General features: G+C 42.0%; 1 long non-coding RNA gene across 3 annotated transcripts; it reads left to right on the top strand.

The window, feature by feature from the left end:
- The first annotated feature begins 2,994 nt into the window (after positions 1-2,994).
- Positions 2,995-9,551, top strand: LOC140595335 (uncharacterized). Of its 3 annotated transcripts, XR_011996860.1 has the most exons (3): positions 2,995-3,383; positions 6,964-7,784; positions 8,901-9,551. It is a non-coding gene; the product is annotated as an uncharacterized lncRNA (long non-coding RNA). The 3 variants fall into 3 exon arrangements; XR_011996859.1 differs by having other exon boundaries at positions 6,964-9,551; XR_011996861.1 differs by lacking the exon at positions 2,995-3,383 and adding an exon at positions 5,286-5,714 and having other exon boundaries at positions 6,964-9,551.
- The last annotated feature ends 8,863 nt before the right edge of the window (positions 9,552-18,414 follow it).

The raw sequence follows: 18,414 nt of genomic DNA, 5'->3' as shown, positions 1-18,414 counted from the left end.
TATAGGTACATAATACATATATGTATATAATATATAATACACACATACACGTTTATACTACACACAGACCATAAGACATATATAGGCCGATCATTTCACAATATATACAAATATCGAATGATTATATTGTACAACTGAAACTAATATGTTACATGTCAATCGTATCTCAATAAATAAATAAGAAAAACATATGCAAAGGCATGAATAAAAGTTGGTTAATTCTCAAATATGGGCAAGGATGCAGGACCCTTTACTGGTAGCTAAATTTTTTTTAAGATTTTATTTATTTATTTATTTATTTATTTATTTATTTATTTATTTTTAAGATTTTATTTATTTAAAAAAAAAGATTTTATTTATTTATTTTAGAGAGAGAGCACACAGAGGGAGAGGGAGAAGCAGGCTCCCCGCTGAACAGAGAGCCCCAGCTCGGGGCTGGATCCCAGGACCCTGAGACCATGACCTGAGAGGCAGGCAGAGGCTTAACCAGCTGAGCCACCCAAATGTCCCGGCAGCTATATATTTTATTTTTTAACATGTAAAACATATGCAAATTTGACCTGTACAACTAAAAATTAGCTGCCTATTCACATAGAATTCCATACTATATTAAAGATCCTGCGAGGGATCCCTGGGTGGCTCAGCAGTTGAGCGCCTGCCTTAGGCCCAAGGCGTTTGATCCTGGGGTCCTGGGATAGAGTCCCACATCGGGCTCCCCGCATGGAGCCTGCTTCTCTCTCTGTCTGTGTCTCTGCCTCTCTCTCATGAATAAATAAATAAAATATTTAATAAATAAATAAATACCCTGAGATACTAAAAAAAAATGCGTAATAAAATACTTAGTATTTTTATATACTGCTTTTTAATGAACTATTCTCTACTTACCCATCTCCTTGCTCTGTGCCCACTGCCTGTCCCACCTTCATTTTGAACCTCCCCAAACCCACATGCCACATACGTCCCAAAATCAATCTGTAGCCATCCTACCCATCCCCCACGGTCCACTCCAAATGCCACCAAGCTCTTTATTCAGTCACTCTCTTTGTTCAACACCTCCTTTATGACATTTGCTGGGCTATGCCTCGCCCTGGCTGTGCATGTTTGTCTGAAGGGTCAGCAGGCTCCTCAGAGGTAAGGCCCATTTCCTCCATATCACGGCACATTGGCTGGCCCCCAGGAAAGTATCCCAATATTCCCATGTTTTATTGAATTAAGTAAATATGCTCCCTGGATTCTTCCATTCATTCATTCATTTACTTTCTCACTCAACAAATATTTATTAAGCACTTACTGTGTACCAGGCGCTGTTCTGGGTGCTAGGAATGCAGCAGGAAACCAAACCCATCCAGATGCCTATCCTGGTGGAGTTAACACTTACTATTGTACTATATTAAATGGTAAGTGCTCTGGGGCGCCTGGCTGGCTCAGCAAGTGGAGCATGCAACTCTTGATCTCAGGGTTGTAGGTTCGAGCCCCACCTTGGGTGTAGAGATTACTTAAATAAAATCTTTGGGGGAAAAAAATTAAATGTTAAATGCTATGGAGAAGAAAAGAGGGGTGGAGCAAAGGGGCCGGAGATTAGAGGGAGTTGCCAGGGGTAATGTTCAACAGGCTAGTCCGGGAAGACTTCCCAGGTGGTCTCCCAAGTAAAGATCTGAAGGTGTGAGAGTGGGAGCCATGTGAAGTTCTGGGGAGAGAGCATTCCTGGCTGAGGGACTGCCATGCTAAGACCTCGAAGCCGTGTGCCCCATGGTTCAAGGAACAGCAAGGAAGCCAGCCCAGTGCTGTGGCTGGTGTGGATGAATAAGAGGACACAAGTCAGAAAATTAGGATGGAGGAGGTACACATCATTTTGAGCACTATAAAGACCAGATGTTACTCTGAATGAACCTGAGACTTGGTGAGTAGTACAAGCAGACTAATAACGACCTGGACTGAGATATTCAAGAGTCTTGATAACAAACTGATAAACCGATAAAACCAAGAGTCCCCCTAAAATAACAACCCAGATAGTCTCCCTTGCTGAAATCACTCAGATCTTTAAGAGTCTCCGTATTTTCAGCACAACAACAACACAACCACAGCCACAATGGTAACAGTGAAAAGATGAGACAAAGAGTAACAAAAAGGGAAAAAGAAAACAATTTGTTGAGCCCCTGCTACTTGCCTGAGTCCTAACTCCACACCTGATTTATCCAATCATTGTGTTACCATGTCCTGGTAACCCGTAGAGTTAAATTCCTGTGGCAGGTTGAGGACACTGTAGCCGCTGTAGCCACCAGAAGTTAATTCACTCCCTGACTTACTAACTTCTTTAACTTACTCAGGATTCTACAACAAGAATGAAGTGGAATTCTAGCCCAAACAAATTCCAAAGCCCATGCTGACTCATGCCATTCTTTTTTTTTTTTTTTTTTTTTTTGTACATTTTCTTTTTTTGTACTATATGGTTGACTTTGGCCTCAGGAGAATAGAGAATAATAATAGCGATCATTGATTAAGAACTTATCATGGGCCGAGTACATTATTCACACCCTTTCTGGATGCCAGGCAGAGTGGGTACCCCAGCCCCCACCCCGATCGCGCAGATTAGAAGCTGTACCTCCCAGTGGTGACACGGTAGTGAGTGAAGGCCTGAGCTCTTCAAAAAAGGTTTCCAGGTTAAAAACAAGATCCTAGGCTGCCCATCTGTTGCCCTTGCCACCTCACTGGAGCTCTCTCCACCCCCACCCTCACCCCCATAGATGGAGGTAAGAGCACTCACTGACAGGTGTATTTGGAGGAATAAATAAATCCTCACTAGTAAAATGCTTTGGGGAGAATTTGGCACATAGTGAGCATTCAATCAGGACACACTAGTACCATTGGGGCACCTGAGTGGCTCCCCTTTGGCTCAGGTCGTGATCCTGAAGTCCCAAGATCGAGTCCCACATTGGGCTCCCTGCAGGTAGCCTGCTTCTCCTTCTGCCTGTGTCTCTGCCTCTCTCTGTGCCTCTCTCTCATGAATAAATAAACAAAATAAAATCTTAAAAGAAAAAAACACTATTGCCACGGTCTCTTCTCCACCACTGCAGGACTCTTATTCTGGGTTGCCAGGGTCCTAATCTGGGTTGGAGAAAAGAAGCAGAATGCTTACATGAAGTGAGAGAGACTGTGAGAGCTGGGCCCGAGTCTGTCCACTCCAGAACCTGAGCAGCTCTTGATCATCAATGGGAGACCACCCAACGTAGACAAAGCAAGTGGAACTCTTTGAAGAAAGATACCTCGATCCAAGCGATCCTCACGGAAGCTGGGAGATACCTGCCTTGCGGGGCTCCTTGGGCATCTTCCCCAAACAGGAGGTCAAGCGAGACTGGAGAGGTGCCTGCAGGAGAAAGTCAGAGGTGAGTGGCCACAGGGAAGGATGTGGGCAGATGAGCCCCTGTCTCCCTGACCATAGGTGTGCCCCCTCCAGCCACACCCTCAAACAGGATGCTGGGGTTTTGGGGAAATGCTGGAGAGGAGATCTAAGGTCACACTCCTGATAGGTGTGTAGAGTGATCAAGAACTCCTGGGTCTAGCACTGAGGGGGGCACTTGATGGGATGAGCACTGGGGGTGTTAGTCTGTATGTTGGCAAATTGAACACCAATGAAAAATAAATTTATTATTTAAAAAAAAAAAAAAGAACTCCTGGGTCTAGACTGAAGATCGGAAACTGCTGCCCCGGTGCTCGGTGGCATAGAGGATCCAAAGCCAGCTCCCTCACCACTTCACCTTCAGCTGATGGGCTGGGGCTTAGCAGCTCCCAAAAGGAACCTGCAGGCTTTCTCAGAAACCAGACCTGAGTCAAACGTGGTCTTTAGAGCCTGCCTGGACCCAAACCCCTGCCTCCCCCGCTCAGCTGCTGGCAAACTCAGCCTCCCGACTTGACCTGCCTGCCTCACCTGTCCAATGACAGTAACACTGCCACCCTCTCCATGGGGACTCTGGAGGGCTACAGGAGCTAATCACAACCAAACCTCAAAACAGGGCCTGGCACCCTGCGATCACTCAGTAAACATCAGCCCAAATGACCTGAGTCATTATTCTCTCCAAATGTCCCCTTGTTCTAAAACAGCCCTCTTCAGCTTAACTTAATCGCTTTGGCTTCTTTGACAACTTTAAAAAACAACAACAACAACAAAAAAATGTGGTTAGCACATTTTGTTGACATATTTTTACAAACACCAAGCCTGCATGTCCTCTTAAAAATGTTTTAAGAGATTATAGTTTGTTCCCACTTGCTCGGAGGAAGTATTTCAGCGTCATTGTGTGGGATGAAGACAGTGAGGAGTACACGAGGATAAGTAAAACCTCTTTCCTGAACTTTTTTTCCAAAAAAAAAAAAAAGAGAGAGAGAGAGTTAAAGATTCAGATTCTGGGCTTTTAAGGCCCCTCTTGCTAAGTATTTTCTGATCAAGTTACCTTCTTGGTTTCTTCTCTCAACACGAGAGGAATGAGATAGTTTTTCTTTCTCCCTGCCTCAAAAAAAAAAACAAAAACAACAAAAAAAAACACCCAAAACTGTCACATAAATTTCTCCAAACCAATACAATCGAATTTTCTACAAGGATTTGTCACTGACATGCTCTATTATTCTTTAAAGAAAATGAGAATGCTAGGCACAGGCATGAGCCCTTTCTGAGGCGCTTTTTATTGGAAGTCAACAAATCAGAACAACGTGTCCCCAAGGAAACAAAGTAGAATTTGGACCCAGCTAAAATGGCTCTGCCCCTAATCCCCGGTCCCCCAGTGCTGTGGGGCTGCACTGACAGGAAGCGCCTGCCACCAGAAGTTTCTGCTAGTTTTCACCAGTATTTCAGCCTCATCTACCCAGCCGTAGAGACACAGATAAGATACTCAGCTTTAAAAAAAAAAAAAAAAAAAATTAAATGAAGAAGAAGGAGGAGGAGGAGGGGGAGGAGGGGGAGGAGGGAAAGTAAAGGCAGAGCTGCTGACCTGATCCTACCTTCCTGGGGGGCAGAGGGAGCAGAAGAAACGCAGGCGCCCCTCCCCCGCCAGAACTGGGCTTCCCGTCTGGGTGGAAACTATCTCATTACCACATTTTCAACAAGTAGACCGGTTTCCTCGTTTAATCAGAGTTAGTCTGTGGTTGTTTGGCAGTGTGCGCAGGCCGTGTTTTTACAGCTATAGAAAACGGGTATTTATTTATTTTGCGAGGGCTGGGACCATATGACAAACAGGAGCCAGCCTCAGCCTGTGATTTGTAAGAGCTCGCAGGAGCCCTGCCTTTAAGCATTTTAATCGAGGCCCTCTCATCCTTTGTAAGTGCAAGTGTAAATTGGTCCAGTCCTTTTGTAAACAGCTCAGCCAGGCAAGTCAAGGGCCTTACAAATGTTCATACACTTGGGTGCAGCCGGACCCCTCCTGGAACCTGTCCTAAGGAAATAGCCCTAATAAAGGAAAAGGTCTTGAGAGCAAAGATCTCCGAGGCAGCGGGCTTTACACTAACGCCCGCTCCGTGTGTGCAGGGGAGCACACAAAGAAAGACGTGGCTCATCTTCCAAAGTGATCTCCTGCTCTTGCGCACAAGGCCGTTTCGAAATTTCCAACTTCTGAAAATCTGCCATTGGGAAATAGCTTTAATGGGCAAATGGAAAAATCAAGACACAAACATCACGTTGTTAAGAAGCCAGAAATCTTCGTATTAGTAAGCAAAAAGGGGAGATACAGGTATATGTAGAATTGTTTACCTTGGTTTTCTTATCAAGGGACATTTTAGTAGGGACCCGGTGTTGTGTGATAGCAGGAACTTACTCTTAATTCAACTGCTGTGATAAAGGCACTGTGGGATGTTTGGGGGGGAAAAGGATATATATATATATATATATATTTGATATATATATTTAATATATTATATTTAACTTTAATTAAATTTAATGTATTATATTTAATATATTAAATATATATAAATATATTTATAAGAGCTATAAAAAGATATATATCTTATATATCTAAATATATATATTTATAAGAGCTATATCCTGAAACATATGGAGGAGAATGACATGTTAGAGTTTATAATACTTGAGCAGATTTTAAAAACGGGAGAATTGAAGCAATGTGGTTAACTTGAGATTGCAAAACTGGGTGTTGGGTATGGGGGTGGTTCGTTTTACTATCCTCCCCACCTTTACATACATTGCAAAATGTTTATCAAAAAGTTTTAAGTCGTATGACCTTTGTTTACCTCCCGTGTTTCTCAGATTATTTTCTACGATATGCCTTCTTTTACCAAAAAGGCATTAAAAATCAGAAGAGCTGACAGTCCGCAGAGATGTTTTTATTGCTGTGTAATAGTAGTGAATCCCCAGAATGCTGTGATAAGCCTGTGTACCTTAACGTGAGCTCATAAATGGTCCAAATCCTCTCTCTGGGATAGCACCCTGCCATCTGAGACTATGCTGTAAATATGATCGGCTGATAAAAAGCCCAGCTGCCACGGACCATTTTAAAGATTAGGAACCATTTAAACACACACACACACACACACACACACACACACACACACACACCCCACCTCTAGCCTCTTAAATGTTAAGTGGCAAGATACTCTGGTTTTACTTCCAAAGTTTCATGCAATAATCATGTAAGCAGCAAGCAGCACAGAGCTCCACATACCACCAAGCTGACTCAGAAGGAAGGGTTCCACATTCCTTAATTAGCAGCATCAGAAAAGCAGCTCTTCCTGCAGTGGAGTTTCCCATTTCAGCCAGCTACTCATTGGCTCAACACACCCCACAGGTTCTCACAGGGGAGTTCCAGAAAGTCTGGAACCCGAGACAATGTTATTGAATTTACATTAACCATTTCCTTTGTTCTGCTTTCATTCTAGTTTATTTTATCATACCCCATTGTATTCTGATTTTTGCAGATTGAAGATGTCCACAATAGCATTATGCATATTCTTTTTTGTCTCCAGGCTTCCCGGACACCCTGTCTATACGGAGATCACAGCCGGGAGCAGAATAAATGAGCACTTCACCAACTTGAAAATACAATTCTCTTGGTTATTAATAGTCAAAAGACTCCCAGTACTGGGCCAGAAGTTTCTTTTTTAGTAGCAATTACTTAAATTAAGTTTCTGATTTGTATTAAAGTTTTCTGGCAGAACTCAACACAGGATGCAAGAGCATGAGGAAGATTTCCAAACAAGATTACACGGTTTTCCGATGTGATACATTTGATCATCTCTGAAAAGGCAGGGGCGACATTGCAATCTTAATTGAAATGTCAGATTCTTGGGAAACGTTCTCCTTGTTAACATTGGACTTAAGGATTGTAATGATTATTTACTTTGAGCTCCAGACGTTTTGAAGAAATGTAAAAGAATCCTAAGCAGGTGAATGAGAGATTTGACAGACACTTAAAAAACACCATTTGGGGAAAACCTGGTTTTTGTCCCTTGAGGGATCCTCAAAATCTGTTCAATGAGGCATTGTTCCATTTTTTTTTTTTCTCTTTCAATCTTCTCTTCCTTGAACTAGGCCTTTTCAAAGAATGCTTCTGCTCATTGACCAGCAGGTTGAGAGATTTATATTTGGTTTCTAATTAAGTACCCTAACTGTAAGTGAGAGAATGGAGAAGAAAAGCCCATAGACTTATATCCCAAGAAGAAAGCAAATGTTTGCCTCAGTGGCAAACCTGCCTTCTCAGGAGTCTAAGGGGGAGCAAAGAAGGCCCATTTTATTTCTTCTGAAGACATCCTCTGGCGCTTGAGAACGTCTGATGTTGTTTAGCAGGGTAAGCCAACGTTGATGGGTTCTGTTAAGAACAAAAGCCTTCGCTTCTGATCCCAGAGAGTAATGAATTTCTAGTAACACTTAACATGGTAATTACGATGAAAAATGTATTTTAAAATTAATGTACTTTAACAGATATGTCAAGATGAATCCAGAGCCAAGGACACTGGCTTAAACTAAATTGACTTATGGCCTTTTGGGATTCTTGGGTCATGTAAGAGCTCAGTTTGACTTTATCCCTAACTCAGTTTCTCTATTCCCTCTTCATATCACAACTATTAGAGACATAAAAAGTGCCCTGTGACTATGATATAGTCTTTTGGGAGACCTGGAAGATGTCATATCTTTTTTTTCTTGAAAATAAAGTTTATAGGGGTCCCTGGGTAGCTCAGTCAATTGAGCCTCCTACTCTTGATTTCAGCTGAGGTTGTGATATCTGGGTCATGGGGTCAGGCCTGGCCTCAGGCTCCATGCTCAGCATGGAGTCTGCTTGTCTCTCTCCTTCCCCCTGATTATACACTCTCTCTCTCTAAAATAATAAAATCTTTTTTAAAAAATTAAAAATTAAAAAAAAAAAAGGAAAGTTGATAGGGGCACCTGACTGACTCAGCCAAGGGGGCACATGAATCTTGACCTTGGAGTTGTGAGTTCAAGCCCCATATTTGGATATAGAGATTACTTAAAAATAAAATCTTTTTTTTTTTAAAGAAAGTGTATAAAAACAACACATTGTAAAAATATGATCCCAAACCCAAGAAGCTGAATCTTCTATCCGTTTCAAAGAAATCAAGATAGAAATAAAATTGTTTTAATTAATATTTGGAGGACGGCATTCATATGTAAGTAAGAATTATGCTTGTGAAAAAAAGAGATCTGAACTCACTCTAAAAAATTTTGTCCCCTTCCATTTCTGTACATTAGAAAACCGTTCCTGCCTTCCTCTTTACTTTTCCAAGTTATTAAAGATTTTGTGTCTTTCTTAGTTTCCCGGTATGAAGCAAAACACTGTAAATACATCAGAGAAATGCTAGAATTTTAGCCAGTAATAATTCAAAGCTTTGACTCTGAATACAGGCACCCACTATTCACAGTATTTCCCATTGTATCCTGTCTACAGAGAACCCAGATGAATGGTGCCCACCTGGAGGTGTCCGATGGACCGAAATAATCTTAGCAAATGTGCGATGGTCTGGGTACAGCCGCTGCTACCTCCTCATCTAGCTGAGCCCACTGCTTGGTGCCACCAGTCTGTTAGATAGTAACCTTCAAGCCCTCCTGGCCTTGTTGATATTTCGTTGCCTATCAGTGGATCATTAGTTGGAGTATTTCCTTAGTCATAGAGACTAGCCGTTTGTTGGGACGTTCTCAGTAGGAACTACAGTTGAAGATAACAGAAGGGTTATTTAAACATGAATGTGAAAACACAAAACAAAACACTTCTTTCTTCTTGGGGCCTAAGACTGTTTTGTTATTTTCTGATTCTTAAACTTGTTCAGGCTTCTTAAGTGCAGAGATCTGATTGTCTTTTTAATCTTTCCTGTGACATTTGAATGTTTAAGTCTTTGGGGAATATATATATTTACATTTTCCAACCAGCCAACGGCACTTAATATCTTCTATAGTTCCAAAGATTAGGAAAAGAAGAGAAAGCTAGAGAGTTGGCAAGCAAGTGTGTAATAATCTGGCAAGGAAATTCTTGAGCAAGAATATATGGGTTTGAGTTTATTGGAACATTTGAAAGCAATTAAATTGTTTTTTTCCCCTCAAACTTATTTTTGTCCTTTTTCCTTTAAGCACACAGAGGCATACAGCTGAAAAATAACATTGCAAGTATAAATGAATCATTAAGCTGATCAAGCCAAGAAGCTACTACCAGGAGTCTTTACAGAATACTAGGTAAAATGTCTATCATCTATGCTCAGGCTTATTGGAGGGGTCGGGACCAGCCCTTTAAACAAAAACTGATCAGCTCCTGAATATTCAAATTTATATTTATTGACCTGATACAGAGTGTCCTGCATGGTGTTAAAAACAGCGTCTTCCAAACTGTGGGGATAGACACGAAAATGAGATCTATGATTAATCTATATGTAAATGTGTGTTGAACACATGTAAATAGAATATAGTAGAAGCCCCAGGAGATGAATCAGAGTTATTCAGGATAACTCCACAATGAGCTAAGAGAATATCATTAGGTCTGTGTACCTGCCTTATTTTAAATACAAGCGCCCCGAAACTTTGCAGTAGCACTTAGGAAAGACTACAGGGTACACTCTAGTATGCAGTGGACAATCCTTTAAAAATACTTCTTTATTTTTATAATTAGAAGCCTTACTGTTCATAGTAGAATTTTTTTTTTTAAGAGAGAGAGCACAAGCTGAGGGGGGAGGGGCAGAAGGAGAAGAAGGAGAGAGGGAGAAAGAGAATCTTAAGCATCTCTGTGCTGAGTGTGGAATCTGACTTGGGGCTCAGTCTCACGACCTTGAGATCATGACCTGAGCCTAGATCAAGAGTTGGAAGCCCAACCGACTGAGCCACCCAGGCGCCCCTGTTCTTTGTAGAAAATTTTAAAAACTTCAGAAAAACACCCTTCAAGTTAACACCTAAACACTCAGCAACAGCCCCGGTTCCTACGTTGGTGTGTTTCCTTGCAGTTTTTATTTATATTTTTATTTATTTATTTATTTATTTTTCCTTGCAGTTTTTAAAAAATGGCCGAGTACTTGGCTGTATCCTGCTTTTCTTCATTTGATTGTTCAACGTGCTGATGTTTCTCAGGTGTTAAAAATAATGTCAGATTGTTAAATCACCTCTTGTTTCCTTTCTCTTTTAAAATTTGCAAAATACCAACGGTATAGGCTATACAGACCCCCTTCCTGCTCACCCACTCACCGCCCCATCCTCCTCCCCACACAGCTCCTTCTGGTTCAGCAGAATGGTAAAGAATATCTCTGAAAACTGAGAAAAAAAAAAAAAAGTTTCACTGACAGTTGAATTAAAACCCTAGCAGGTAAAGACTCATACCAGGAAACTTTTTATTTTAAGATTTTATTTATATACTTGAAAGAGAGAGAGAGAGAGCACAGAGGGAAAGGGAGAAGCAGACCCCCACTGAGCAGGGAGCCTGACCTGGGACTCTATCCCAGGACTCTGGGATCATGACCTAGACCAAAGGTAGACACTTAAACCTACTGAGGGGCCCCAGGAAACTCTTTTTCCCCTCTGTATCTTAAGATATTTTAGGACATATTATCCAGGAATAAAGACCACAAAAGGGATATTCACTTTGTAAAGGAAAACCAAATTGAGAGGGTCCTTATCTCCTTAAAAAAAAAAATCTTAGCTCTGGGCCTCATGGTGACTTGGAGGGAGGGCCCTGGGAGGCTGGATAACCACAGCGGGAGGGAAACTGGTATTTCTCTGTGTGCTTTTTGTGCTTCCTGAATTCGATATCAGAAGAGGATATTCACTTCTTTAAAAAACACACATGGACATGTTTTAAGTACAGAAGTACATATGTCTGAATCCCAGTCTTAAGGGATCAAGCTCTCATTAAATAAGACACCTACCCCCTCTGTCTCCAGTACCTGAGTTTCCTGACCTCCTCCTCTTGCTCTCCACTTCAGAATCAAACTTCACTAAGTATAGGACACCTGCTCCATTCTGACCATGAGTACATTGTTGGAGAAGCCTTGACAGTGCTCCCCCCCAAAAGTTGATTATCAAACTATATAAAATAGAGACACCCAAAGCTATTTATGAGATGGATCTTCACAGCACTTGCACTTTGTCTATTCTCAGCCCAATTCAGCTTTCTCTCAACACATCCGACCTCAAAGTCGGCAAATGGGCCACTAGAAGTGGACTTCATGTCACATTTGCTATGACCCAGAGTGAGATGCTCTGGTGAACACCTGCTTGAGGCTTCTTCGGGGGCACCTGCCTGCTAATGTGCTTCCTCCACCCCTTCCTACTCTCCCTCACGGGATTAATTTAGACATTTTCTGAAGTATTTATTTAAAACCATTCTCCTCCTGAGTCAGGATGGACTTTGCTCATCCTATTTCCTTGAAATAAATATTTCCACCTTGCATGGGTGAGCAATTGCACGAGAGCGTGATTTCTTTCAGAGCACACCATGGATGATAGTATGTGTTTACAGAGATGTAAAAAAAAAAAAAAAAAAAAAAAAAGTGTGCAATTTGAACTTCCCTTCCAAAATGACGACAGGTGCCTCTGGCTTGTAGAAAACGTTGCAAGATTTGTAATTTGATATATAGGGAGAGAATCCACTGTGGGGCGACTCTCTCTCTCTCTCTTTTTTTTTTTTTTTTTGTCTTTCTGTCTTCTAATGGGACTGGCTGGCTGGGGAGCTCGCCTCGCCTGGGACCCAGGTAGGGATGAGCCCAACCACCCAGGCAGGGCCGACTCCTGAAACCCGAGTCGTAACAGAATCAGTCCTGACCCAACACAGCCGACTGGAGCGACAAAAAGTTTGATTGTGCAATTTTCTCAGTAAGATGACCTGAGGCTAGTCCCCTGTTTGCTTTCTACGTTCTAGAAAACGTTTTTAATGGGTTGGGGAGTCTTTCACACTAAGCACTCTCTGCTCGTTAACGTGGCTCAGAGTGTTGTGCCTTGTTATGAAGTTGTATTTTCAGAGCATGTGGTGAAAGTCAGGATTTTTCCCTTCCTCCTCCTCTTCTTTTTTTTTTTTTTCCCCTCCTGCTTTAAAAACAAGATAAGCCTGTATGCAAATAGAGTCCACAGTGACCAGTCCCCTTCTCAGCGTTATTTATCATATCACAGAGCCTTCCTTCACCCATTATGCTCTATTTGCATACCTTTAACATTAGAAACATTTATTCCAGTAATGAGTCATCTGAAACATCTTCTGGGTTTAGAGCTAGGAAGCTGGAGTCAAGAGCACCAATGCCGGAAGAATGGATGTCTTCTGTGTTAAAAAACCTCAGGATTGTTTATGTGGAGAGAGAGACAGAAAGGAAGAAAGAGAGTTTTGGTTTTGTTTGGGGTTTTGTTGCTGTTGGGTTGTTGTTTTTTTTGTTGTTGGTTTTTTTTTTTTTTTTTTTTTTTTTTTTGGTTCCTCCGTTTGTTTAATTCCAAGATTGAAATGTGCTGGAATGGATTAAAGATAATATCTGAAATATATTTAGCTGCCTACTTCGTACGTTGAGAAATATTCTGTGCGAATGAGAATCTCATTTTAGGAAGAGAAAGGGCCGACTGCTTGAGCTGAATGTAGCTAGTCTGTCAAAGGAGAGGAAGAGCTTTATACATTAAATATTTTTTTTTCCCAGCTCTAAGGAGACGTAATTGACACACAACATTGTGTCAGTTTCAGGTGTACAACCTGTTGATTTGATACATTATGTTTTGAGATATTTCTCAAATGGAAAAAAAAAAAAAAAGGAAAGAAAGAGAGTGAGAGAGACAACCCCAATGCTTTTCTCAGAAAGAACAGGAAGCCTGAAGGAGGAAGTATGTGACAGTTTATTTTTCAACGAGCCCACATTATCAAGTGAATGAAATCCCTCTGGAAGCTATAAAAATGAAAATCCGGAAGGTGCCTGTGTTCAGGTAGCACAAAAGGCTTCTCAATATTTAGAACTTTTTCTCAAAGCTAAGTTATTAATGAAAGCCAATTATTGCACTTTTCCAAAAGGAAACACTGAGTCATTCATGAAATGATCTAAGATTTCGAAACTTGCTTACACCATTTTTTTTTTCCTCCTCCTTTCCTACCTGTGCCAAAAGCCGGCTCAGAAAAAGCCAACCAGTAACCGTGGCCTAAATCCAGGGAGCCGGCCAAATTAGCCGAAGAATGGAGTAATTTAACAAAGACTCCTGATGCCCCAAAGGGTGACTTGTCTCACCAGACAGGCAGGCGAGAGAAAGTGCCTGCTCGCCTGCCCGGAGCCCAGGGCCGGGGAGGGGCCCCTGTCCCTGACCCCCACCCCACTGCCCACCCCCCTGCCCCTGGGGGTGTGATCTCGGGGTGGGGAGTGGGGGTGGAGGTGGGGGGCTGTGATTAACCAGTTCTGGCATCGCAGTTATTTGGCCAGAGCCCTGGCCTGGCTCCAAGTTTCCTGTGGAACAACAAGTGGGCGTGGGCCCTCGGATAGGCCGGAACCCTGTTCCAAGGAGGCATCACATATTCGTGGCCAGAGACCTACAGAATGGGGTCAGGGCTGGGGTACGAGATGAGGATGTGTTCAACTTCTTGATCCGTTTATCAAGCGTGTTTAGTGTAGGCCATTGAATTGCACCCAGGGAACAGGCAACACGTGGGTGGGTCAGGGGTAAACTGTGAGTGAGGTGGTTCAAACCCCAGGGCAGCTCCGGCCCCCCTCTTTCTGGCTGTGGAAGAGGGTTCCAGGTGCTCATTTTTAAAAACACGACTTTAGATGAGAGAGCCCTTTAACAAAGTGTTAAGCCACCGAACTTTCTGGGTAGGCACCATGGAAGCAGCCTATTTCATCTTCGCAAACAACTATAAGGCCATGTAGATAAATAATGTAGACAAGGAAACAATGTTTTGGTCCAAACAGTACAGGAAAGGCTTGGAATTGTGCCTCCTGAGCACAACACCTTATGTTTGCCTTGTTCAAGCTGTTCAAAGGATTTTATGGATACATTGTCTTAGAAGGCTCTGCTAGGCGGAGAGGGGATGCACACTAGCCCATTTTACAGATTAGGAAACCGGGGCTCAGGAAGACCGTGACCTTTCTAAGGTCACAAAGGTAGTTTGCAGAGGCCAAACTTCAGGCCAAGGACTCCTGGCAAAGGGTACCAAACCTCCCTGGGTGTGGCCTGTCCCTTGTGACCAGGGTCTGAATGTCCCTTATAAGCAGGGTCTGAATGTCCCCTTCTGTATGTCCAGACCCGGTGAGCTGCTATGTCTGTTGCCTTTACAGTCAACCTGTACCTTCCAATTCTTGAGGAATATTCAGCTCTTGCTTCTACTCCCTACCTTGAAAATTCTGGTCCTTTTTCACAATGTGGGATGCACCTGTCTGAAAAGGAAGCGGTCTAGATTCTGGTATTGGCATAGAACAACTTCCTCTTTTTCTCCTTGTATTTCTTGTGGTATCAGTTTTATCCCAACACCTAAAAAAAAAATCCCAGATTCCACACCACGCAGGAGGGGCTTAAAACAAACAAACAAACAAACAAACAAAAAACGCTTTCTCATCCACTAAGATATTACTAATAGTCACCAGTGATTCTAAAATTTCCTCTGTGTGTGTGTTTCTTTTTTCACATTTTTTTTTCACCATGATTTTTCTTTTTCTGGTCATTTAGGAGGAAAGATATTTTTAAAAACGATCATCACTTTTTGTGTAACTCGCATGGTGTAATCCACACACTGGGTGGTTATTACTAACACCAGGAGAAAAAATACTGCAGAGTTTCAGGACTAACCCCTTAGACACTTCTTCCATAGGCCTCGTTTATTTAGAATATGCCCAGTAAGCACTGGTTAAAAATTGATGATTCCAGAACAGTCTTCCTCAAGTGATTTTTGTAAAATCCCTAGGAGACCTTGAACATTCTGTTACAGTTTTACAATCACGGAGAGGAGGACGGAAGGTAGTGTTCACGAGGAATATTGCTTTATTACTCAGCTAAAAGTCCCTTTGGCTCTAAAAGCCCCTCCTCCCAGGCACTGCCGGCTGGGAGAAGTCAGCATTTTCTCTCCCTTCCTGTGAACGATTCCATTTTCAAAATATGTAAAAGAAACCTCTGTTCTTGCAGTAAATGATTCCCCCCCCCCCCCCCCCAGTGGCCAGAGACCACCCCCTTCTTATTTGCAGAACAGTAGCCATGGGGTGAGAGGCAGTTGTCATCGACTCACCTTGCAATGATGGCAAGCCTCTTGACACGCTGTTTACCACGTCTCCGACGCTGTTGCATGCTTTTTCTGTGTATTAGCTCCCAGTCTCCTCACTACAGCTCTACAGGGCAGATGCTGTTTTGCAGAGGAGTAATCCAGAGCACAGAAAGGTTGACCAACCTATCCAGGATCACACAGCTCAGCACCGTGCTCCAACCCATTATTCTTTGCTGCCTCCAGGCATCCATGCAGCCCGCAAAGCTTCAACCAAGTGGGTTAGCTCACTGACCTCTGTCCCAGAGGCAGAACTTTTTTCTGATGTCACCAGAGTATGGGTGAAAATTGGGGAGTCTCTTGTGCAGAATGGTGTGACTTGGAGCTCACTGAGAATGAGGAGGTGGGTGACCTTGATTGTAGGACAACGCTATAGGTCTAACCCCGAATATTTCCTTTAAATCTCTGAGCCACGTCAGTGTATGTGTGTGTAACACAAACACATAGTGCTTCCCCAGTTAGGCAAACATGGCTTATGTAAAAAACTAAAGTCCTTGATGGTGTAGCTTTGGACAAGCAGATTCATTTCCATTCATTTTAAATACTTGTAAAATTTAAATCGTAAAATGTTAACACTTGGTGGATTTTATCCACTAGCTGAAGTTACTATCTTGGAAAACAGCAGTCGATAAGCAAACTACAAACAAACAAAATAAATGCACAAGAAGCAAGCAAACAACGAAGTAGATCCAGCCATAATGCTTGAGAGAATATATATTTCGCTTAATTATATTTTCTAGTTACTCAGGTGTTCACAAGTAAAAGTTCTGTTTCATTTTTTATATATCTTAATTATATATTTTAAAATATATTTATATGGGGGCGGCCTGGGTGGCTCAGTGGTTGAGCATCTGCCTTTGGCTGAGGTCGTGATCCTGGGGTCCTGGGATCAAGTCCCACATTGGGGTCCCCACAGGGAGCCTGCTTCTCCCTCTGCCTATGTCTCTGTGTCTCATATGAATACATAAATAAAATCTTTAAAAAGATAAAATAAGGGATCCCTGGGTGGCTCAGTGGTTTAGCGCCTGCCTTTGGCCCAGGGCGCGGTCCTGGAGTCCCGGGATCAGGTCCTGCTAGCGGTCCCAACATGGAGCCTGCTTCTCCCTCTGCCTGTGTCTCTCTCTCTATGTCTATCATGAATAAATAAATAATTAAAATCTTTTAAAAAGTTTTTAAAAAGACAAAATAAAATATATTTATATGTATACATGAATCTTTCTTGTACATTTTTAAATATACAAAAATACTTTTTATATATTTATTTTTAAGATGTTATTGTTAGGTAACCTCTCTGCCCAATATGGGGCTCGAACCCACAACCTTTTTTTTTTTTAAAGATTTTATTTATTTATTCATGAGAGACACAGGGAGAGAGAGAGAGAGAGAGAGGCAGAGACACAGGCAGAAGGAGAAGCAGGCTCCATGCAGGGAGCCCGACGTGGGACTCGATCCTGGGTCTCCAGGATCAGGCTCTGGGCTGAAGGAAGGCGCTAAACTGCTGAGCCACCCAGGCTGCCCTCGAACCCACAACCTTGAGATAAAGAGTTGCATGCTCTACCGACTGAGCCAGCCAGGTGCCCCAGAAATACTCTTTAATCTTTAAATGTGTAATGTAGTAAATACATCATCTTTTATAAAACAGGTTTGGATGTCAATAAACTAAACCACAAGTAGAAAAAAATACCATTTTTCTTGAATAATTCAGTCTTTCAGTGCCCTCATGCTGTACTAAATAACCATCCACGATGAAATAGAAAGAACATGAAGTCAAACTCTACCTACATGGACATCATGACTGTCCCTGGAAACTTCTTTTCTTGGACCAAATTCCGAATACCAAGTTCTGTTCTCATGATCTCTCTCTCTTCCTCCTAAAGAGAAAGTGAGAAAAGGACTCAATTCTCAAATATGTACTCATACATTTTATTTATTTATTTATGTATGTATGTATGTATGTATGTATGTATGTATTTATTTATTTATTTTTAAGATATTATTTGTTTGAGAAAGGTGAGAGCATAAGCTGTGGGATGTACCCATACATTTTTAGTTATTTATTTATTTTTAAGATATTTGTTTGAGAGAGAGAGGTGAGAGCATAAGCTGTGGGAGGGGCAGAGGGAGAGAGAGGAACAGGCTCCCCGTGAGCAGGGAACCCAACTCGGGACTCGATCCCAGGACCCCGGGGTCATGGCTTGAGCGAAAGGCAGATGCTTAACCAATTGAGCCACCCAGGTGCCCCCCTCCCACAAACACATTTTTAAATGCAGCACATACTCTATGAATATTGCAGTGCAGCTTTAATAAGAGAAAGAAAAGCTATCTCTGGAACACAAGTGAAATATGCAGAACTTACATGGGTCATTAAAACTTATCTTTATCATCAAGTTGCTAAACACTAAGGAACACATACATATGCTATGACAAGTGCAATTTAATTAAGCTTTGCATTCTGTTTGATGAAAAGACCTGAAGGCTCTCATCTTAGAATAAATTCAGTGTAAATCCCGCAAGAAAAAGTGGAAATGATTTCATTGAATGAAAGAGCTCAGTGAACTTTTTAATTCTTATTGAGCAGAATGGATTTATGCCCATAAGCCATGAATGCAAAATGCTGTGCCAGTCCCTTCACAGAGAAATAGCATCCTCCTCACCACATACAGGATGTTTTCTTATCACCCAGACCTTAACTAAAGGAAAATATAGTAAGCAAATGCCACCA

Source organism: Vulpes vulpes, chromosome 14 (genome assembly GCF_048418805.1).
Source record: "Vulpes vulpes isolate BD-2025 chromosome 14, VulVul3, whole genome shotgun sequence".
Taxonomy (NCBI): Eukaryota; Metazoa; Chordata; class Mammalia; order Carnivora; family Canidae; genus Vulpes; species Vulpes vulpes.
Note: the sequence above shows the minus strand (reverse complement) of the source record. Positions and strands in the feature narration are given on the sequence as shown.